Genomic DNA, 25,242 nt, shown 5'->3' with positions numbered 1-25,242 from the left:
CATCTTTAGTGACGATGACCCCCAAGAACTTCCCTTCTTCCATTCCAAAGGCACACTTGCTCGGGTTGAGTTTCATGTTTATCTTCCTAAGCGTGTTGAAAGTTTCTTCGATGTCTTTCAACATCGCTTCTGCGTCAGGGCTTTTGATGACCAAGTCATCCATGTAGACTTCCAGGTTCCTCCCAATTTGGGCATGAAACTGGTTGTCCATCAGGCGTTGGTATGTGGACCCGGCATTCTTAAGTCCAAATGGCATCATTTGGTAACAAAATGTGCCATCGGGCGTCCGAAAAGCGGTTTTGTCCTGATCATCAACGGCCATGTGGATTTGATGGTACCCCTTATACGCATCCAGGAAGCATTTAAGGCGAAACGATGCTAACGAATCCACCTTAAGATCAATTTCGGGTAACGGATAACAATCTTTGGGGCATGCTTTGTTTAAGTCCTTGAAATCTATGCACATGCGCCATTGTTTGTTATTCTTCGGTACCATAACGGGATTTGCAACCCATGTTTGATATCTGCTAACGCGTACGATGCCTGCGTCAAGGAGTTCCTTGACTTGGGTTCTACACGCGTTAGTTTGTTCTGGCCCCATTACTCTGCGCTTTTGTACGACTGGCGTAACAGCCGGATCGCACTTGAGCTTATGCTCTGCCTTACTTCGGGGTACACCAGTCATGTCAGCTGGTGTCCACGCGAAGATGTCAGCGTTTTTCTGTAATAAGCGTTTGAGTATGGTGCGTGTGGGATCAACAACTGTTGGGCCAATGGAAACGGCCTGGTCAGGGTATTTGCCGTTGAAGGCCCATCTTTCCGGTTCGGTGATGGTTGGTTTAGCCATCTTTGGTTTGGGTTTAGATGAGACAGATGCGATGCATACCTGGGGAATGCCGGTGATCATCGCTACACCCTCAGCTGTTGGCCATCCCATCATGCCGTGGACTGAAGATACCACGGCGTTGAATCTTGCCATCCCGTCTCTTCCGAAGAGAATGTCGTATGTGTGGTGTGGCTTCCTCATCACGACAAAATCCACGTCTTTTGTGCGTGAGTGATTCCCGTCCGTAAGAGTGACGGGGAAAGATAGGATACCCAGGGGGTGTTTGTGCTGCCGTCGAACCCTTCCATCGAGGCGTAGATCGTTTCCAGGCGTTCCTTGTCTTCGTCATCTAGCTTGTCGAAGAACTGCCTGTACATCACCGTTGACGAGGCGCCGTTGTCAGCAAGAGTGCGAGAAGTGATGTAGTGCCCCAGCTGGCTTTTGATGACGATAGGGCCTTCTTTGCTGGGTCCTCCTGGCACTCGCGGGAAGCGCACCTCAGCTTCCTTCCACGCGCATGGTTCTGTCGCTCGCCTTTTTCTTCCTCTGATCTTGCCATGAACCATGTTGATGCTGATGTCAACGGGCTTTCGTCCGTTGCCTCTGTACCGGTTATCATTCCTTCCTCCCTTCTTGATTGATGCCACAAGGTGTGCAAGTCTTCCATCCTTGACGAATGTTTCAACAATATCCTTCAAGGATGTACACTCCTCCGTACTATGACCTTTTGTCCCGTGGAAGTCACAGGATTTGCTTTGATCCGCATTAGGTCGCTGCCGGATCATTGGAGCTTTTGGCCATGGTAGTTTTTCGGTGGCAAATATCTCCGTGACGCTTTTGGTGAGTGGCGTCCACCGGTGTTTTCGGCTTGAAGGGTGTGTGTTATCTCTTCTGCCAACAAGAGGGTGAGAGCTGGATGAGGTGTCAAAGTTTACCCTTGACTGCCAAATACCTAGCTTCCTCTTTTTGTTCTGCCGGGCGATCCGAACATTGTTTTCTCTAGTCCTTTGCGTGTATAGGTGTGTACTCTGGGGAAGATCCCTTCCCAGTTGCTTCTCCGTCTCGGCAAAGCGCTTGGCCGCCGTCATGATGGCATCCCATTTGGATGGCATGCCGTCCTTACCCGTCAATGTGCGGATAAGCTCTGGGTATTCGGCGCCCTGGATAAAAGCGGCGCGAACGAGGTCTTCACTTATGTTGCCCAGACTTAGCTTTTTGGAGTTGAAGCGAGTGATGAAGTCTAGTAAAGATTCATCCTCCTCTCTAACGCAGTTGAGGATCGTCCACTGTTCTTCAGTATATTTCCTCTGTTGGCTGAAGTGTTGGCTGAACTTGTTTTGAAAGTCCGCCCAATCATAGATGTGGTGGACCGGTAAACGATCGAACCATGCCCTGGCCGCTCCAACCAGAGTCATCTGGAACATATAACACCACGTGGGTTCCGTCCAGTTACTGACGGTTGCCCCCGCAATGAATCTGTTCAAGTGGTCGTCTGGGTCGGATAGACCATCATAAGTGCCGATGTTGGACATTTGTTTGGCACTTCTCGGGGCGATTGCTTCCGCAATGTCCCTTGCAAACTTAGACTTTCCTGCATTTGCAGCAGTTGGTCTAAAGGTTTTGGAGAAGTCACGCGGGTTTCTCCCCGCGTTCGTTGGTTTAAAGGTTTCTCCAAAGTTCCTTGTCGGTTGGAAGTCCGTTTCCTTACGCTTCCCTTTTGCCTTATGGCGAGGGTTTGCGTCGGTATCGGATTCTTCCCGCTCATCGTCTGAGCACTCGCACTCACTGTTCATGTTGAGATGTTGGCGAGTACTGCCGAATTCGTCAGCCTGTTGAAGTGAACGCAAGCGTTCATCCAACTCAGCTTGGAACTCTTTCTGACGTGCTTCGGCCCACGCCTTAACTTGATCTAGTGTTTGGCGAGGGACCCTCGTCCGTTTCTCCAACTGGGCATCAGTGAACCCCAGTGAAATATTGTTTACTGCACTTGTCCCGGCTTGGGTAACCGGGGTAGTGTTCTTAAAATTTGTATAACCGCCGGTGTTCCCCCCAGTTGCTGGGGTTGTGGTCACCGGGGTTTCTTGGTCACTTACTGGCCTTGGGACCGGAGTAACGTTAACCATTTCTTCAGAAATTTTGAAAAAACTGATTAGTTCTAGCTTTTATGCACGGATGGCGCCAATGAAGAAACACTAAGTGACCCTGGGCAGATTACGGATAATCTGGGGGTTAAGTAATGTTTCCCACGAGGATGAGGTCCAGCAAAGAAGGTTGTTCTTCAGGTGACCTGCAAAACAGACACCGTAAGCTCGTCACTGAGAAGGGGGGGTTCCTCCTTGTGACCACCCTCCGGCGTGAGAATCAGACTAGATTGCTCTGAATATAAGTGTATATTAAGAGATTGCTAGAGAAGATAAGATAATGAGATATCCGATGATGTCCTTACCATTCCCAGGTGTTGGAGTATTTATATCCGAAGGTAGGTTTCCTAGAAGGTACAGCCGGCTGAATAGTATTCCTGTTCTACCAACAGTGGGCTACGCACAAGCCATGCTGGTTGGTGGATAGGCTGCGGCCGACAGTGACAAGGTCAGCTGTATACTGTTCCTTTACTGCCGGCTATGCACTGTTCCACCAACTGTAGGCTGCGCACGTCCCATAGTAAGGGTTGGTGAGTAGGCAGCGGCTAATAGTGACAAACAGTACTAGAGGGTGCTCCTCCTCGTACTGTTGTCGGTGAGCTGTCACCATGTGATTGGTTCATGGGCTGTTCTGGTTAGATCGTCTGTTTTGCCCATACCTTGGTAGGTATAGTACAAAAGATCTTCCAGAAGCATACGGACTGGCTCATTTGGGCGGGAGTATTCCCGCCTTGCTCATTCCTTCAGGTGACTACTGAAGTAGCAAGAGTTAGTGCCTTGCGTGTAGCCTTGCTATCAGTGCGGGTAGCCTTTCCTGATGGCTTGTACCCGCAACTGCGGGAACAAGCGGGGTACTTCACCATTGGGAGGCTTTCCCTGCGGGTACAGCTGGCGTACTGCGCGTAAGGTCTTCTCTGAGCATGGTGGGTCCTGCGGAAGCAGTTGGTCGCTGCGCAGACGTCCCTGTTCAAGGTGAGTCTTGCGGGTCCAACTGGGCTCTGCTGGGACCTACCTCTTCATTCTGCTATTGATATTGTTAAACATATAAGACACTTAAAAAATCAACTTTCAAGATTTGATTTTATGTATCTAAAGATGAAAGTTAAAAAACTTTATATAATTATTAATATATATAGTTTATTTATATAGTACAAACTTATTTTCAAATTCCTGTAGCTTACAATTTGTCCATATTTAGGTATCATATTTCTTACAGCAAAGGAGAAAGTAAATAGTCGAAAAAACTTATGAGAGAGATATTATAAAATAATACTCACATTATTTCCATACACCAGTGTCTTTGTCACAAAACAAAGTTTTTGGATGATTCTTTTAATATAAAACAAGTAACATCCCATATTTGTAGTACTTTTTATTTTATTAAACAGTGTCTTAATAACATTGATGTAGTCATGTAGAAAGGATAGTAATATTATTTAAACCAACTTAAATCTATATAAACATATGTTACTTCTGTCACTTTTTATTCCTATTCAAATTCCAATTCCAATTCCGAAACAATGGACCAATTTTTAATCATGTCACCTTCAACTTCTTCGTCCATCGTCTCAGTCACCGACCACCACAAGTAGCTTCAATTCCTTCTCCAAACCCAACCTCACCACCCGTGGGCGTACGCCATTTTTTGGAAAACCATTAACCATGAAAACGGTCACGTTGCGTTAACATGGGCCGATGGTTACTTCCTCCAAACCCCAGATGACACCGACTGGTTCTACGCCGTTTCCTTGACCAAAACCTTCACTTTAGGCGATGGCTCAGCCCCCATTAAATCTTTTTCTAGTAACTCTATCATATGGTTAACTGGTGCTAATAATATTATGTCGTACGAGTGTGACCGAGCTAAGGAAGCTCATATTCATGGGCTGGAGACACTATTCATGGGCTGGAGACACTTGTATATGTTCCTAGTTGTAATGGGGTTGTGGAGATTGGTTCTTTTGATTTGGTTAATGAAATGGAACAGTCTGATTTGGTTCATCAAGTTCAGTCAATGTTTGGTGCTGGATCTTCTTCTTTTTCATCGTCTTCTCATCCGGTTACTTTGCTTACACGACAAGACACAACTGAAGTTGGAAAGATTGGCCGGTAATAATATTAATGTAAATAAATATGTTACTATACGGGGATGTTTGGGATTGCTTATTTTATCTCCGTATGACTTATAACTTATAACTTAGTTATAAGATGTTTGGGAAAGTTAAAAATTGTGAGTGTATAAGTCATAAGCTACAACTTTTGTAATTTATAACTTATGATTTATATAAGTTCTTATGAGGTTAAATAAGGAATCCCAAACACCCTAATAATATTTTATGGTTTAATAAATAAATAAAGGGTTTTAGCTTGTTGGTTTATGAGTTTGAGTTGGTTTCTACTTGTAGAGTGACTATAAGAACCAAACTTCAACTTAAAAATCAACTGCAAACACTTTTGTATTATCTTAAAACATCCTTATCAGGATTCATAAAATAAGAAAGTAATTTAGGAACCCTACAAGGATTCTCTAATGATTCAAATACATATTCATTTTCTATATCTATATTTTTTTTTAAGTTGTGATTAAGGGGCTGTTTGTTTATATCTGAATGAAACTATTCAGATGTAAACATCTGATTCATTCAGACTGTTTGGTTCAAATAGAAAAACATTTAAATGGTTAAAATTAGGTCTGAATCGTTCAGACTTATAGTTGTTGCTGAATGGGACAGAGACTCATTCAGATCTAACTCATTAAAATCTGAATGAACTAAACAACTCAGAGAGAGAGAGAGAAAAGAATAGTTGAGAAACTATGATGAATAAGACACGAGTGTCTTAAAAAATTAATAAATACCAAGGATTTACTTATGTTTTTAGCTAAATTTTTTACATGGATACAGGATAAACTACCTAATGTGGATGTTATAGCCCACCTCATGATGTAGCTAACCACTCCTATATGATTTTCACTATAGAATGACCATTCCCAAAACACTTAAAATGATCATTTTAACCGAAAAAAACGTCATACTTTGAAGATTATGAATAGAATAACACTTTAAATAATATCCTGACAGTCCTTCTAACCATAAGGGGTTTATACTTTTAAGATTAATATCAAACTTTGAACGACGTTGTTGTTGTTGTCATAACGGCCATTTGACCTCCATCTCAAGGGTTATTTAAAACGGTGTAAGATTAGATATTAGATGGTGTGTATTGCTGACCCCTATTATAAATTGTAGTTAGTAAAGTGAAGAAGATGACGTGAAAGCTATATGTACGATTTTTAGCTAAATTGTTTATAAGGATACGATTAAAATTCTTTTATAAAATTTGAAATTTAATACGAGCTCTAATTTATTTACGATATTTGCAGGATCACAAAACCTATTATTCCAACTTCAAACACAGAATGCGAACATTCTGATTCCGATTGCCAATTGGTTGTTACACCCACCAAAATCCCAGAGGTGAAAAAGAAAGGAGGAAAAACACCGTTGAACCACGTAGAGGCGGAGCGCCAGCGGCGTGAGAAGCTCAACCAACGCTTCTACGCCCTGCGGTCCATTGTCCCAAATGTCTCCAAAATGGACAAGGCGTCCTTGTTGGGTGACGCCGTGTGTTATATCAATGAGTTGAAAGAAAAGGTGGAAGAACTGGAATCAAAGCTAGAGATTAACAACCACCGAAAGTTAAAGAAAGTAAAGGTATGTAATTAGGGTTTTTACAAAAGATGGTGTTATATGGCGGATCCAGGAAATTTAGATAGCGCGTGTCAAAACAAGCCGATCTATAACGGGTCAGATCAAACTAAAAACAAGTCAAACCAAAATGGGTCGAGTAAAAAAACTACGTTAAATAAACTAAGCATAACAATGTAAACAAAAAAATTCATCAAACATAATAAACAAAACTCATATTACAATTGACCTCTATGTGATTTCATTATTTGAAAATGGTCTGTTACAACTTTATTCGTAACACTTGCAAGTGTTTCTTTTTCGACAATTGCAAATTACAAAGTCTTTAATCTTTCCTAATTTTGCACACTATTAACGTACATACCTGAGATGTGAAATAGAAGGAACATGTTCGTATTGCACTCACGTATAAGTTGTAGCTTGCAAATTTTCAATTGATGAAGTGGTTAGACAATTAAGCAATATGGGCTTAAGTGTTATTTTACAAAACAAAATTAAACTTGGAATTTAAAGTTGAGCTCAAAATATTGGTTTTAGGGCACTAATAAATATTGGTTTTGGGGCACTAATAAAATTATGTATGAGGCACGGGGGTATTTGGACCTAATATATTAAAACTTATAAGTTTATAAATAAAACTAGTGATTTGAGGGGTTTTCCTATACCCTCTGTGGCCAAACATAGGATCCGTTCCCGTCATTATATACTTAATTCATGTTTAGATTATGCTACCTCTAACATCTGTTCTAATTACATTGTGTCTAATAGGTGGAGATGTCGAAAATGAATGCTAACACTGTCCCCAAACCGGCAACAAAGATTTATAATATCGTGAATAAAAAGAAAATGACTGAAGTGGATGTGAAAATGGTGGGTGAATATGCGATGATTAGAGTGAAATCCGAGAGTAAGGATTGGTCTGAGTCGAAAATATTGTTGGATGCGTTGCGAGAAATGGAAGCTAAAGTTCACCATGCAAGCTTGTCATGTGTTAACGATGTCATGCTTCAAGATGTTGTCACTAGGATCTCTGGCTTTACACAAGATCAAGTGAAAACTTATCTTCTTACTAGGTTGAATAATAACTAAATTTATAGTTTTCCTTCATAATTTTATCTATCTTTTGATGTTGTTTCATACAATATAGCTTTTGATTATTCCTATCTAGGGTTTTAAACGAATCAAACGTTCAACGAACAGTTCGTGAACCGTTTAACGGGAAATTCCTTTACATTCGTTCGTTTAAAATGAACGAACACAAGTACCAAATTTTGTTCGTTTAGTTAAATGAATGAACATGAACAAAGGTTGCAATCGTTCATTTGTATTCGTGAACGTTCGGTAAAGTGTTCATTTACATTCGTTGGTTTATATTCGTTAGTTAAAGGTTTGTTTTTTCTTTTGATAATATTTTATTTGTAATAACCAATCTAACATTTAAATTTTATAAGTTTATTGTTATGTCTAGTTTGTTTCATTAATGGTATGTTTGAAAGACAAAATGGCGTAATTTTTATATAACAAAGTCATATTCATATTTAAGATAAAAAAACGCTTGTTACTATGGTTAAGTTTTTTAAAAAATATCATATGAAAAGGTTATAGATGTTTTAAAATAATATAGGAATTTGACATATGTATTATTACTTTTATGAAGAGAGAATATATGTATTATTACTTTTATGACCTTCTTACTTTGGTCCTCACTTGACACGTGTCAATTAATTTTGGCTTCTCACATTTTCATATTTTTGTGAGAGCATTCTCAGCCTGTTCCTCACCCTTATCTCTTTAATTATACTACAAAAACTACATTTTTCTCTCTTATTTAATTAAATTTCATTTGTTTTATAATTTTATCATTACATTTTTCTTTTTCATCTACTCACAACAAATTCAACAAAAATTAAAAAATAAATAAGGACAACTAAAGTTTCCCCAAATTTACAAAAAAAGTACTATATTTTCTCTCTTCACCCTATAATTTACACTCACAATCACTTAAAACTTATCCTATAATTTATAAACTCTCATCACATAAATTTAGGGGATGAGTTGGGAATGCTCTGAGCCTTTGTAGAATAGCCCAACCCTGTTCAGACCACAAACATTTTTCAATTAACGATTACAAGTTATTTAAAAGCATATAATTGGCTCTATAAAAATAAAATATTAAACCCTTAAATGTACTTGAACTTTCACGCCATATTGCCATAACAACTTGATCCCACACACGAACACCCTAACCACATCCACAATAAAGACCACTATTGCACTAACACGATCATGCATCGTGGTCATGGCCTCTATGTGGCCTAAGCCCTTCTCACTATCACGTAACGAGACTTTTTGCCAGCGCTAACATCATCTGAGCTTGCACTGCCGCTTGAAGAGAGATGTCTGTGAGGCCCTCTCAAGTTCTTTCATTCGAAGGAGGTTCTGAGAATTCAAAAGTCCGAAGTCACTTTCTTTGTCACACACTTACAAACGCTCTAACTAAAAAATGTAACTTCCATTAGAGATTAATGACATAAATTGGTACACATATATATGCGTTTTGTTATTATTAATTAACTCATGGATGAGAAATACAATTTATTTAAAAATGTATTGCATATATAACTATATGAGTACTAAGGTTTTAAAGGTACCTTAATAAAATCTAAAATATAAATTTATTGAATTATCATATAAAAAGATTATCATACAAAAATAATTAAAATATTTAAACAATGTTATTCGGTCAGTAATAACCGGGCGTTGTTAAAATCCAAACGCTGAAGCCTGCGCATTGGTAACCCCGAGCGTTACGACGACAAGTTGACGCAAATTTCGTTAACTTTTAGCAAACAATGTTATAAAATTAAAACACTAGTACCCATACCTGTAATTTTAAAACTTTAATACTTAAACTTGTTACTTAAAAATATAATTTACTCCGATAATTCATTTATTGTACATGTTTTTCTTGTTTTTATGAATTTAACCAAAATTATATTCATAAAAAACTTATTTGGCACCAGATACCTAGACCGGAAAATTGAACTTCCCAAGATACTGGGTTTGATAGTCATCCGACATGATTAGAAGAAGTGATATCGTGGTAGTACGATGTAGCAGGATCTATGGAGAAGTGTCACGTGATGACAGTAATACGGAACCAGAACCAAAGAGCCCTACGAACTCCAATTATTCAGATCGTGGGGTCCAAAGGTTTGGTTTGTTTTTTTTTTTTTAATTTTTTCTTTTTCTATTAATTATAATGGAAAATTCCCAAAATATCCTATTTTTAGAGATCGATTTCAAATATGTCCCTACAAAATTCAAATTTATTCTTTATACCTTTATTAACTCGCTTTCAGCTTTACGTTAAGAAATCAAGGCAATATGTTTCTTTACTCGTCGCCTCCCCTCCATATTAGCTCATAACTCGTCGCCTCCCTGTCATGTTAACTCAAAACTCATCACATCTGCTCCATGTTAGCTCAAAACTCGTTGCCTGCACCCTATTTTAGCTAAAAAAAATATATCTTATCTTTACCAAAAAACATGGATCCACAACTTAATTAAAAAATATTTGAATATTTTAAATTTTATGGGTTTTTAAGTTCTTGTATATTAAATTTTAGATAATAATATGATTTAGAAAAGTCATGCATACCGTCAAATTATTTTATGTGTACCTTTCTTAGATATGTTTTTTAAATAACAATATATCTTAGATTTACTTTTTAAGCTAACATAGGGTGGAGGCAATGAGTTTTGAGCTAACATGGAGCGGAGGTGATGGATTTTGAGCTAACAAGGAGGAGAGGCGACGGGTTATGAGCTAATATGGAGGGGAGGCAGCGTTAAGAAACATATCGTCTTGATTTCCTAACGTAGAGTCGAAAACGAGTTAATAAATGGACAAAAAAAGAATTTGAATTTTATAGAAATATATTTAGAATCTTTATTTAAAAGTGAAACATTTTAAAATTTTTCTTTAAGTATAATTTATTGATGTGGTTTGTCAGCTGGTGTGGTCTGAGCAGAATTCATTTATTATAATAGTGACAATATGTAACTAAAAAAACAGTGAAAATAATTAAATACGTACATGCCATTGGGTTTATTAGTTACATGTCACTATAACCTTATAAAAGCAATCATGTTATTCATAAACATAATAATATTATATGGTATAGATTATAATATATAAGTTTGAATATACAAATTCATTTTATTTGAGAAATGTATAAATAACTAGAATAATTGTGTTAACACTAGATTAACTATTATTAAACTATAACTTTTAAACTAGAATTATTATTATTACACGGTATTATATCTATAACATAATTTTTATGAGACTATAATTCAAAACAGTAATTAATCTTGTTATTCACTTATTTGTTATACTAATTTTATATGTAACGAATCTCACCCTATAATATAGTATGGACGTTAACTAGCATGGAGAACTCATGTGTTGTGCGGGTTATTGTATAGTATGTTAGACAAATAGTACATTAAGCAATTAGACATAGAGTACACATAGGATTTGATTACATATATATAACAAAATTCAGCTCTATTAACCCCTAGTTTAGATGGCCTACTAATCTCTAATTGCCCTTCTTCTTCTTCTTCGTCATCGTCGGAACAAAGCAATCGTAGGGAACAACACTAATTCATCATCGTTTTCGTCGATTCCGCCATGATGACCGAAGAGCCGCCAGCAACAAGGCAATCTATCCCTCCGTAACCACGTGGCCAGAAACAATCAATCAATCAAACAACCAACCATCTCAACGAAGATGCCGACAACTTGAATTAAAGCACTCTGATAAAAAAAACGTTAACAAAATAATTAAGGTATTATGATAATAACCATATAGACTTATGACAATAACCATAAAGAAATACGTGGATACCAATAACAACATGTGTAAGTCTCTAAACACAAAACAAAGGTACAACAAATAATACATGAAATACAACAAAGTCAAGCATGTTTACAACCATTTAAGCTTGAAGTACATGTTAAGAAGTTACAATTTTAATATACGAAAGTAATATATTAATAACCTTTCCTAAGAGATCTTCCCTGTCATATAAACAATAACCTACTTTATTATCAGTATTATAATCATGTTCGATTAACACATAATCTAAAACGGTTACAATAAACTGACAGGTAAACATACAACAAGCAAAATTGCAACCACTTTTTAAATAGCAAACCTGATCATACTAAAAAAAATGTTCGGGCGTTGGGACCGAAAAACTACTATCCACGACCATTGTACTAGTTCATAACAAAAACTATTTGACAAACTGAGACAAGTGACCGACAAGTGAAAGATATGATTTTGTTTGTGGCTTGATATTTGGATTATTGAATTTCCTAAAGATGTTGGAATTCAATAGTTGAACAATAGTGGCGATGCGATGGTGTTGGAGAAATTGAACCATTAAATGATAGTAGTGTGTTGTAGGCTTGTAGACAGAGGAATTGGACAATTGTGGTGTGATGTAAGTAGGAGAATCGAACAATAAAATGATGGTCACAATGTTGTCACAGGGATCGAAGTTTCAATGCTAATGGCCCGGAGTTGATTGATTAAGATTATATTGGGGTTGAAGAATAACATTGTGGGATCAAGTTCCGTTAGTTCCAAGAACCAGTTAAATGTATTTTGTCCAAATGAACAGGGAGGACTAAATGTCAAAGAGCATCTATAATTGTGGATGAGTAAAAAACAACTAAACACGCCACATCAGCTGTCACTTCATATTTTCAATCATCCACTTTCAAACACCAAAAAATCTCACTTTTCCTCTAACACTACATCCATTTTTAAACACCCATATATTCCACATGATCACATACTTCTTTATTTTATTTCTATAAACTCAAATGCTTTATAAACTAAAATACTTTCATAGGTATCTTATTTTTTATTTCATAATATTTAAAAATAAAATAAGTTCTAGTAAATAGATTTAAAATAGAAATAATAAAAGTCATATAAATACAAATTTAAATTACATAAACAATAAATAAACCAACCACACGCAAACACACACAAAAAAATTATTAAAATATTTTAAAATTACATAAACAGTCATATGTTTTTATTAAAAAAAATTATCGTTGAAAGTAAAAACAAACAAAAAGAAATTATATTTTAATTTAAAAAGAAAGATAATTAAAGTGTGAGGTTGAAATTGTTTTCAAAATTTAAATAAAAATTTAATTACATTAAACTTATATATCATGTTTACTTCCATCCAGTTTTGTGAATATGTACTAAACTGAATAAAACCTTCAATATGTATTTATTCAGTTTAGATGAACAACGCTGTATCAAAACTAAACATTACATTAAAGATGCTCTAACTTTCAAAAGAAGTTTGGACCAAAATCATAATTTAATCTTCCCATATTGAAAATCTGAATAATTAACTCCAAAATAAATATCACACGAGGTACTTGGTCACATGTGGTACTTGTAGTCTTGTAGTGCCATGTGACCGATTGTGAAACAATCTTGCCCACGTTTACTTAGGCATTCCTAGCACATACTGCATTTTATATTACAAAAATCTTTCACTTGGTTAGTTTAAACACCAACCTAATTTGACATTCTGAATATTGTATTTTTAGTAAAAACGTGACATAAATAAAAGGTTCCTAAATTGTATTTTTTTAGCCACGTTTACCAAGTATATAAAATGTCATTTCTTTAACACACTTAACTTTAACTTTTTACACAAAAGATTAATTAAATGTGTAAGAAAAGGTTTATATTTTTGTGGAGGGGGTGGATGCGGGTAGCATCCTCTGGTACCTCGGTTGAGCGGAAACACTGTCGCCAACCCATTTCTATTCCAATTCAGGGTACTATTTTCGGGTTTAACTATCCGCTCACATCAACCATTTTTTTACCGTGTTCAATTTAATAAATTCTTTTGGGTATTAAAATGAATGGCTCCACCGCTTAGAATAGTTCAGGGTAAAACTAATATGTGAAGTGCACACTCATTCAAAACTATACTTATCTTCGACACCTACAAATATGGGGTTCATGTGAAGCTCCTAAGACTTTTTGCTCCGTCCATCTTCACACATCATCCAAGTTCAATCTCAGTCCTTCGAGTTTTGGTAATCGCTCTCCACCAAAATTCATCATACTCGCTTCACCCGATAACCCACATAGGCCCAACTTACTCGTCCCAACCCAAAAGATCTCGCATGAGAGTGAGCGAGTTTGACCCCCACACTACCATTCACCCCATCCCACCACCGCCCTAAGCGCTTTAACTTTACGCTTCCACTTTTGTTAAATATTCCTACAACATAAAAGAAATTGATCAACCACACTTTTAAATAGAATATTACAATGTGTATAAATACAAGATAAAATAGCTAAACTCTAGGAATACAATAAATACAAATATACGTAATGCATAACTTATAGAGAGAGTGTCTTTATCTTGACTCGCCATGGTTGTTTGGATTGATTCTTGAGATTGGAATATTGTTTGATTACTATCCTTGATACAAATTTTATTTACGTGCGCTATCTTTTAAACGGGACCAATGTTTTGTTTCTCTTTTCCTGGTAAAAAGGGGGCGACTCATATGATGCCAACCACAAGCCTCAAGGCCCATATAATAGTATGAAATACAAACACGTGACCACTTTTTTAGATATGACAAGTACAAAATAGTACTCGTTTGGACTTTGGATAACTTAATTAATTTGCGTTTACAAACACCTTTAATAAGTGATACTAAGTTGCTAACTTGTTTTTATCCCAAAACTACAGCTTATAAGTGTTGTATTTATATGCTAGCTATTTGTTAAAATATGAAGTACATTCTTTCAATTTGTATCTAAAATATATATGAAAAAATATATGGGCTTATATGTCTTTATTTGTGTTTTGCATATGGGCTTATGCTGAGTAACTGGACCTGATGAAACTATGGGATATGGGCTTATGGCAGTTCGTGAGCTTGAGTTTAGTGTTTATCTTTGAGGCATCTAATAAAAGGGGGAATAATGAAGTAGCGTAAAAGGTCTGATCGTCATCTCCATTAGAGGCCATATTCTTCCTCGCCATCTTGTTCATATCTTGTTTTTTGTTCTCTCTCGTTCAATATTGTTTGGGATCATCACATTGATGTCTCAATTGTCTTTGTGAGTGTATTCGAGATATTTTCTATCATCAAGTCATTCTTGTTTCCTTTTTTGAGATTCAGATCATATGCTAGGGTTTGAGTTTGTAATTTGTATTCGTGAGAGTATTGTTACTAGATCGTTGATATGATGGTCTGGATTATTAGTTTGTATTAGGTTCGAATTGTATTTGTAATTTGTTTCATACCAAGAATATTCAATAAAAGTATAGTTTTCTGACACTATTTTAATTAAAGACCTGTGAGCTATATATGAAGAAAGTAAAACGTGAATTAATACATCATCAAAATAATAATTATTGGGTATTGGAATCAAGTCTCATACATGAATGACCGGTTCGATGCTTGTCAATAAAGAGCATACTTGTAGGTATCGAGTATACTCACTAGTTTCTTATAAAAATATTCATTGAGATTTTCTAGTATATATTTTTATTTTTGTTTTTATATTAATTTACGTTTTTAATTACAAATAATATTATCCAGATACATATTCTAAAAGAAAATTTCATTGTATACAAAATGACGTATTACTAGACAAAAGTTGAGGAAAAAATTAAATTATAATTATAACTTTTGGTTAAATGATTCATATTTATGGTTTGGATAAATGAATACATGATTTTAGGTAATAGGACTCGATCACTAAATACCACCCTATCCCATAAGGTCCTGTACCCGCATAATACTTTTTTTTCAATATAATACTTATTCATACCCGGTCTAAGGCCATCCGTAATGGGATGGAGTTGTGGCATTTTCACACCAAAATGCCGGGGGCACACCGCCCCCTTCTCCGGCTTTTTGGCATAGCGTTTTGGAGTAAGCGTTTTCTACAAAATGCGGATATAACACAAATTTTGAGGGTTTTGTGAGAGAGCGAGAGAGAGAGTGGTAGAGAGAGGCGTTTTGGGGTATTTTTCCCACTATACCCACTTTTTGCAAAATATCTAAAGCTGACTATGCGTCACATGACGTAAAATGTCCGGGTGTACCTAGTTTTAACTACGCATGATCTAATACTCAAATACTCGTTCAAAATATATTTCAAATTTCAAGTATTTTTGTAGGGCTGGAGGTGTTTTATTTTTTATCTTCTCCCTATTTTCCCCTTCTCATCCCTAGGATACAACATAAAAAGTAAAAGTATTATAGGGAACTGTCACAAAATTACTAGCCCAACAATTCCTTCATAAAAATAGATAATTTGAATATATCTGCCTATACTAAAAAAATATATAATTCTGGATACATGATATTTTGAAGTTAATTCTTTCTATCAAATTCCTATCAAATTCACTTCTTTTTTATTGATGGAAAAGAATAAAAACTTGGTTCTAAATATAGTATTGATTATTAATTCAAAATACTGTATTAATTGGTCAATCTCTATTGATTGAATTATTAATGCTATAAATTATATTATAAACACACATAATATTAAAAAAAATATCAATATAATAATTACGTGTCATGAATATATTTTCTTTAAAATTGTAATTTATATATAAAAGAGTTTATGTTTAAATAGTAAATTAACATTAAATTTTTTGAGACATCTTCATATTGAAGAAAACTTTAATACTTCTAATTTTTAATTTTTTTTGCAAATATTCAGTCTTAAAAATCATAAACAAAATTTTCATTTGTATATTTATTATAAGAATACTGTGATAGTTAAAGAACAATGTGTTTATAAGGACAACATTAAAGTTGTTCAAAAAGGAAAATCTAGTATCTTTTTTTGTCTATGGTCGGGTATTGAATGTATAACATTTTTGTGAAAGACTTTAGCTAAATCTTTCACATCGAAATGCCTCATTTTTAAATGTTATTTACAATGACATTGTTTCATTATTGTATACTGATGGTAGAACAACTCATTCTCAATTTAAAATTCAAATATATTTGATGATATAAAACGATTATATTTGTAATAGATTATTTTTACATAATAAAGAGACTTAATTTTTTTTTTATTTGTATTAAATTATTCATTGTAATTCATACATTAAATTATCCCGTATAACACATGGGTTTCTAAAGCTAGTATATATATATTAAGACTTGTAAATTGTTATCATTTATAAAGTTCACCCACGTGTTATGGTAAAAAAAACATCTATAAATATAAAACTAAATTTGTCGAGGAAAAGTAGTATGAGTTTTATCTAAAACTATAGAGATGGTGACAACTAAAACAAAATAACAATATATAAACAATTACAAAAAATATTTAGTAAACATAAATGTTGAATACAGAAAAAAAATAAATTTATGAACGTTCAATAGTCGAAGTGCTTAATATATTCTATCAATACGAATATAACTTTATTAAATACAGATTTGAGATCGGCACAAATTCAAAACTGGAAGTGAAAAACAGAAAAAAAATATCAAAACCAAAACCCATAAAACTATATATCAACATCGCTACAATGTTGTTAAGTTAATATGAGCCAAACACAATACTCGTACCGAACCAAATTGGGCATAGAAAATTTTGAAACTAAAATGTGTAGAAAAGAACGAATACACTACCTGTTAGGGTGATATGCTACTTCTTCGAAATTGGAAGTAAACTATAGTATCGGTACGATATCGATATTCAATAAAATATCCTTATCCCATATTATTATATATAATAATCAAGAAGTTTGTGACATATTTGCTTTTAGTTTGTTTTTCGTTTTTAAATTCGCGTCGTTTTCCGTCGTAAAATACAGGTTTTCTAGCGTTGATACCGTCAAATGATACCGGCCAAATTCGAGTAAGCTCGCGGTCGCATTCTAAGGTTTTTTTTCTCCGGGAGAATTCTTTTTTGTTCATCGGACAAATTTGTGTCAGGTCATAACCACAACGTGCGTATATTTTCGGTTTTTGCCGCAATATTCTTTATATAAATATGTTAATTTGTTGTATTTTGAGTGTGAACGAATTAACTTATTGTTTTAATTTTGGTGTCGAACCTGATACCAACCGAATCGTGTCGGTTCACCGCCACAACACATGGTATTATGTGTATGATTTAATGCCGACAACGTTGATTCCGACTGAGTTCGCGTTAGTTCACAGACGCAACAAACGTTTTTTTAACACTTTTTTTGTCCATCGATTCCAGAATCAACGAATTTGTACCAGTTTGTAACTACAACTAGGGGTGCAAACGAGCCGAGCCGAGCCCGAGCTCGACTAGGCTCGAGCTCGACTCGTTTAACTTATAAAGAGCTCGAGCTCTAGCTCGGCTCGTTTCGAGCTCTATTTTCAAAGCTCGAGCTCGGCTCGTGAATGGATTTTGAAGCTCAAGCTCGGCTCGGGCTCGGCTCGTTTACTATTTATAATTTTTTTTAATATAATTATAATATTTTATATATTTTTTTCTATTATATTTTTATGTATAAAAGAATATATATTATTTAGTTATATTTATTTATTTTTCATAACATTATATTTATTAATTAATAATTATTAAATATATAATTAAAAAAATTATACAAATGGCAGGCTCATTTAGTAGGCTCGCGAGCCGGCTCGAGCTCGATAAGTAAAGCTCGGGCTCGGGCTCGTTTATTAAACGAGCTCATTTTTAGGCTTGAGCTCGGGCTCGGGCTCGATAAAGCTCGGCTCGAACGAGCTTTTTAACGAGCCGATTTCGAGTAGCTCGCGAGCAACTCGGCTCATTTGCACCCCTAACTACAACACACATGTTTTTTTTTGTTCACCGTTTTTTAAATATATTTTAAGTATGTTAAATTGTTGTATTTAGGTGTGGACGAATTTATGGTTTGTTTTATATTTGGTGCCGTAACCAGGTACCAACCGAAGTGTCACTGGTTTGTAACCGCGATGCGTGTTTTGTTATCTTAATTTGTTGTTTTTTTGTGTTTTTATGGGGGGGGGGGTGGGGGGGTATTATTGGTTTTGTAACTAGGCACCGATCGAATTCACCTCGACTCGCAAACGCACCACATGATTTGATAAGTTGTATGAGTACGACTGTTAATAACATCAGCTCGGCGCAACGGGCCGGGAATCTTCCTAGTTATATATACTTACTAGCTTTTGAACCCGTGTATTACACGATATTTGTCAAATAATAAAAATAAAAAGATACATTATCTGAAAGAAATGAACAAAATTATAGGTAAAAAGAAGATAAAATATATAGTACAAACAATAAAAAGTCTATAATCTCAAATTTAAAAATTCGATTTTTTTATATACAACATTTGCAAAAATTGTTTTGACCAATTACTCGTGGATGACTATGATAAATGAGATGAGAAATTAGAGAATTAGAAGAGAAATTACAACTCATTCTCAAAATTATTTTGTCCCATTACTATGGATATGTAATATTAATACGATGAGAAGCTAGAGAATTAGAAATGGAATTATAACCCATTTGTCAAAATTATTTTGACCCATGACCAATGGATAATTAAGATGAATTAGATGATATATTAAAGACCCATTTACCAATATGATTTTGCTTCATAACCTATGAATAGGTAGAACGAATGAGAAGAGAGATTATGCCAACATTGAATGTAGGATTGCCACATCATCCTCATTATTTTCTTTTATTAGTATAGTTAGATTAGATCACTCACAAGTCACCATTATTCTATACTCAAATCATTATATAATTTTTGTAAAATAATATAAACCATTTAAACACAATTATCTATCATCTCTTATAGTTAAAGTGCGTAATCATATTCCATCAAACTTATCAATTCAAGCAAGCGCGAAGCCGTTTATGATACCTTTTATTTTGAACACAATCACTTTTAATTAATATTTATATTGTAATGAAATTTCATTTTACATAATTAAATAAATAAAATTGACATTAAAAAACTATAAATAAATTAATTGCTCATAACAGTACTAAGGAAGTGTTTAGGATTCATTATAACTTTTTATTAAGTTAATAAGTTACATAAGTGTAACTTATGGAACTTTTCCTCTCACAATATATCCCAAACACCTTATTTCTTTTCAAAAAGTTTATAAGTTATAAGTTGGTTAAAATAAGCAATCCCAAACACCCCTAAATGCAGTATAAATATATAACTAGTATATCATGAATAGGGTAACATTAAAATTAGATTGTAAAATAACTAAGGTTTAGTAATTAAGAAAAAACTTATAAATATTAAAGATGCATTTTTGTTTATGGGCTTATATTTTATTTATAAAAATATTATTTACAAGTCAGACATGAAATATCAAAATTAATATAACTGATTGATATCTCGTCTCAGATAGACTCACTAAGATATGGAAGATAATTCCAAATGTACAAGACCATTTAAAATAAATGAATATTAGTTTTAAATAATTCAAACTATACCCTATCGATAAATAACAGTCATAACATTACAGTTGCCCGCTAACAATCCAAATTATTGGTGTATTTGTTTTTAACGGGTCACAATTAACAGATGACTAACTCCTTTAGTGATTCGCTGACGTGACACACATAGTTTCCAAAAAATTCCTCATGTAACGGCTTATGTGGGCCATGGGGCAACCCCCACCAACAAGCGGAAGCAACACCCTAGGTCTCAATAAACCCATCTATCTTCTTACCTCCACCATACCTTTTTCACTTCACGACCACCACCCACTTTCCACCACCGGCCACTATACCAAAATTTCTGCCACCACCGCCGCTACTATATATTTTTGTGCCACATAAGCAAATTTTTTTTACAACGAGGCATGTTATGTCAGCAATCACTAACGGAGTTAGTCATCCGTTAGTCACGACCCGTTAAAAACAAATATTCCAATGGTTGGGACTGTCTGCAGACAATTGTAAAGTCAAGACTGTTATTTACAAATATAGGAAATTATTTAAAACCAATATACATAAAATAAAAATGTAAAATATATAAGGGGTTAATAAACTTAAAACAAAACAAATACTTTAGCCGGTACAGCAAACCAAGAATCAGTGTTGAAGAAGGCTTTTAAAGATAGATAGTTAACCACCGTCTATCGGACTTCCTTCTTCCTTATAAATTAATACATAAAACGCCGTCGTTTCAACCTGGCTTCAACTCTCCTCAAACGCTTATTCCCGCCCACGTCACACCAACGTCATCATTTCATTCCCAAACGACGTCGTTTTACAAACTCAATGGATCTCAACCTCTTCAAGCTATGTTCCGGTCTTAAGCTCCTCGGATACTTTATGATCCTTCTCGTTGCCGGGATTATAGCTGTTTCTTATTATGCCGTTATTGTTATCACGTGGGCCCCGCAACTGACCCACGGTGGTGTTACAACGTTAATCTCTCTGGTTATTATTGTCGTGTTTCATGCTCTTGTAAGTTGTGACTTAAACTCTGATATTAATTACTGAATTGGTTGGTTTTTTTTATGTGGGTTTTGTTGGGTTTGTGGTGAATTGGGATTGTTTGGATGATGGGTTTTGTTTTGATTTTGAATTGGGTTAGAGATTGTGACTTTAGTATGATGTGCATTGTGTAGATAAATGTGTGATCATAAATTATACATTTTTTGCTTTGATGGTTATTAAATTATGTGAATTTGATGATAATAGCTGTTTGCTAGTTGCTAGTCGTGCGGTGGGGTGGGGACTGACGATCAATCGGGATTAATCAACGATTAATCGGCGTCTAGGCGGGATTTTTACAACCCAAAAATTGAACCTTACCCGAAAACCGAATTGTTAAATTAGTTTTTTTAAATACTTAATAATAACCGACTTGATTAACCAGTCTAACCGGTTAATTGATTGTTGACCAATAACTAGTTACTAAATTAACCGATTTTTGAATAACCGGTTAACCGGTTTTTCGGATAAGTGAATTTGATTAAGTGACCATTTGGCTATGGTTACGGTTAATTTGTTTTCATTAACTGGCTTTAACCGAACCAAATCTTGTATGTTTTTGTTTTTCAGATTTTGTATCTTCATTTCAAGTTATCTTGATACTGTCTATTACATAGTTTGAACTTTGAAATACTGTAAACAAGCTTAAAACCAGCATATTTTTGATTCGGAGTTTTATAATTGAGCTTGGAACATTATAACCGAACCAATTTGAATTCGAATAAAGGAAACAAAAATACATAAAACAATTAACAGAACTTAAAGAAACCTACAGGTAACCGACAGTTAGCTTACCAATAGTTAAGGACCGTTCGGTTATAGTTAAGCCCCCTAACCGTACTTTAATCAACTTTGCACACTCCTAATAATCGGTAGTTATTTACTCTTACAAAAGATTCAGAGTTCCATGACTAATCAAGCATGGTTTCACTCAATGCCTTGTTGGCGCATTACTGAGTTTTTAGGAGGGTGTTTATTGAACTGTTTAAACTCACTCGTAAAGCTGGTAAAATCTAAGTTTTTGCTTAAAGAAAATTACATGAAAATCAAACTGGGACTTAAAAACAGGGTCTAACATCGTAATATGTATATATTTTGTATTGTAGCTTGTGATGTTAACATGGAGTTATATCATGGTGGTCATTCATGACCCGGGCACTGTTCCTGAAAACTGGAAACCCTCTACACCGGAAAATCTAGAAGAAGGACCCGATACTTTAGCATCTACATCTTTAGACGCGCCTGAAAATCGACAAGCTTTAGGGTATTGTCGTCATTGTCGAAATGGGAAGCCACCTCGTTGCCATCATTGTTCTGTTTGTAAGTTAGATTTATTATTTGTTATATATGTTTTAGTTTAAACTTAGGTTTTTAGTTTATACACTTTAAAGATGCCTCGTATTCGTTACAGATCAAAGATGTGTATTGAAAATGGTATCATCATTGTGTATGGGTGGTGAACTGTGTCGGTGCACGAAACTATAAATTTTTCTTATTGTTCTTGGTAAATTTACTTTCTCTATGTTAAAGTGACTAATTATTCATATACATAATTTCATATATTAACTAGCTTGTTTCTTTAAGTTCAGTTATATACATTTTTAGCGACAACATTGGATACCATAGTCTTACTTCCAAGTTTTTTGAAATTCTTCAAAGAAGCCACCGGCCACTCCACGTCAGCGCGGGATCTTGCTCTTACATTTTTGACTTTTGGTATAAAATTCTTTTAATTTACTAATGTTAATACAAATGTTTTGTTTTTTTAACATATTTTGTGTTTTTATACAGTTTTGAATGTGGCTTTTGCACTAAGTCTCCTTTGTTTCATCATAATGCACGCGTCTCTTCTTTCCACCAACACCACTTCAGTAGAGATAATTTTTATAAGTAATAGTTGTATATTTATTTGAACTAAGTTTTTACTTATTCCGTAACAGGTATATGAGAAGAAAGGCGTCGTGAGGTGGAAATATGACTTGGGGCGCAAGAAAAATTTTGAGCAGGTGACTTATATTCTTGTGTAGTTTATTTTTAACATAAGATAAATGTCATGTTTTTAAGTCGGTGTTTACATTTGTGTTGTATGGCAGGTTTTTGGCACACGAAAGGCCCTTTGGTTGTTTCCTTTGTTTGCCAAGGAAGATTTGGAGAATATACCCGCGCTACATGGTCTAAATTTTCCAACATGTTCGGATGATGAGTCGTGATGGTTTTAATTTTTTACTTGAATCTTGATCTGTAAAGTTTTGTATAGAAACAAGTGTTATAAGTTTTTTACCAGGTACATTTTGATATCTTTTGAAATTGAACACTTTTATTTTCACTACTACCGGAAATTTTTTAGAAATCGGCTCAGCTAGAAATCGGTTCAGGGTATGGTCTAGAAAAATCAAGAACCAGATTGGTAGGTATCGTTCCGGGTAAGGTCGGCTATTTGACGTGGCTTGCCACGTTTTTATCTAGTTTCGGGTACAGTCAGTTAGGGTTTTGACCCGTATTGGTGGAACCGTGTCCGGCAAGTCTTTGTTGGTTTTGGTTCTAGGGAAAAACCTTAACCCGGTTCTTACCTGCGAATCGGGTAGGAACCACTTGGTTGGTTGCATCCCAAGATATGGATGCAAGATGGTTAGGCTAAGGGTAATGGGGCTTGGTTGAGCCCAAGTGATCCAATCAAAACCCGACACGTAGGCGATGACATGGCACCAGATCAAGTCTCTCAACCAAGCCCCATAGGGTGTAGTGAGGCTTGATTGCCCACCCCCAATTTATTGATTCAACCCTTGCTCAAAAGCTTGTTCAAGCCCCGTGATCCGGACCACGGGGGCCGTCTGCGCCCCTGTTCACTTGGGTGGTGTAGTGGCGTGCGCGAGCCAACTATGCTGCCACATGGACCGCCCCCCCCTCCCCGTCCATCCCCCACTACCCTCAGCCTTAGAATTGCAAGACTGCATAAAACCTGATTTTGAGACACTACATTGACTTATCTAGCTTTCTAGGCCAATAAAGTTTCACTTATTGGTAATAACTAATAACCTATCAGTTTTTATCCATGAGTCCTCTTGCGCATAGGCTTTAGTTATGACCCATGAGTCAATGACTGCATCATATTAGGCCCATAGTGGTGACTGAAGCCCACGTCATTCAAGACAACACAGATTATAGGTGCACAAATCCGGTTTTTCAAATGCTCGTGTTCGGGTATGGAACCGGGTTCGGGTATGGCCGAGTATTGAAAAATCGGATATTGGTAATACCCGGGTCGGGTCTAGGTCCGGGTATTGTCTCTAAAAAGCATATCCTATACATCGTTTTGGGGCGGGTATAGAACCTGGTATCCAAAAACCGGGTATTTGTATACCCTATTTTCGTGTATTGAAAAAACCCTTATTTTCAGGTTTTTCTGGGCCTTTTTTTCCGTGTATTTTCGGGGTATATATTAGATTTTTTAAAAGTTTCCACTTTTTAGGGATATATTTCGGGTATTTGAAATACCCGGTTTTGGGTATTGGAACCGGTTAGGGTTTTCGGGCATTACCAGGTACAATCGGGTCCTATTCGGGTCCGGGTTTTAGTACCGAAATGCATACCATATCCGTACCCTATGGGTAGGGTCGGGTATGGGTTCGGGTATTAAAAACCCGGATATTAAAAAAACAGGTACTTCCAGGTTTTTATATCAGGCCCGGTTCTGAGTTCGAGTTTTTTGTGCACCTTTAACACAGATACTGCCCGTCTATCACCAAGTACTAAGTACTAACCGGAGGTGAACAAATGAGATGGTTTTGGAATCCGGCTTTAACTTGAACAAATTGAACCGTTGGTTTGATATCGGTTTGCTACGGACTGAAACTATTGCATGGTATGAGACTTGTCCCACATCGATTGTATTAGCAACTGATGTGGGGTTTATAAGCCATATTGATTCTCTCACTCGTCAGACTACTTTTTTTGGTTGATTTCTCTTTTTGGCTTATAATGGACCCATAAATATTTTTCTTTCATGT

At 35.5% G+C, this 25,242-nt stretch overlaps 2 pseudogenes across 2 annotated transcripts; both read left to right on the top strand.

Moving 5' to 3' along the window:
* The first annotated feature begins 4,487 nt into the window (after positions 1-4,487).
* Positions 4,488-7,763, top strand: LOC143630679 (transcription factor bHLH14-like; annotated as a pseudogene). Its single transcript, XR_013153219.1, has 3 exons — positions 4,488-5,076; positions 6,350-6,680; positions 7,443-7,763. The product of XR_013153219.1 is annotated as a transcription factor bHLH14-like (transcript).
* Positions 7,764-21,016: 13,253 nt separating this feature from the next.
* LOC143630639 (putative protein S-acyltransferase 12) lies at positions 21,017-23,555 on the top strand (annotated as a pseudogene). The gene is made up of 7 exons (XR_013153211.1): positions 21,017-21,205; positions 22,342-22,555; positions 22,647-22,739; positions 22,825-22,951; positions 23,027-23,112; positions 23,176-23,241; positions 23,329-23,555. The product of XR_013153211.1 is annotated as a putative protein S-acyltransferase 12 (transcript).
* Positions 23,556-25,242: the final 1,687 nt, after the last annotated feature.

The sequence above is a fragment of the Bidens hawaiensis genome, unplaced genomic scaffold, assembly GCF_021521415.1.
Source record: "Bidens hawaiensis isolate Kalapana, Puna unplaced genomic scaffold, B.hawaiensis_p1.1 tig00005780_1, whole genome shotgun sequence".
In the NCBI taxonomy this organism is placed as follows: Eukaryota; Viridiplantae; Streptophyta; class Magnoliopsida; order Asterales; family Asteraceae; genus Bidens; species Bidens hawaiensis.
Note: the sequence above shows the minus strand (reverse complement) of the source record. Positions and strands in the feature narration are given on the sequence as shown.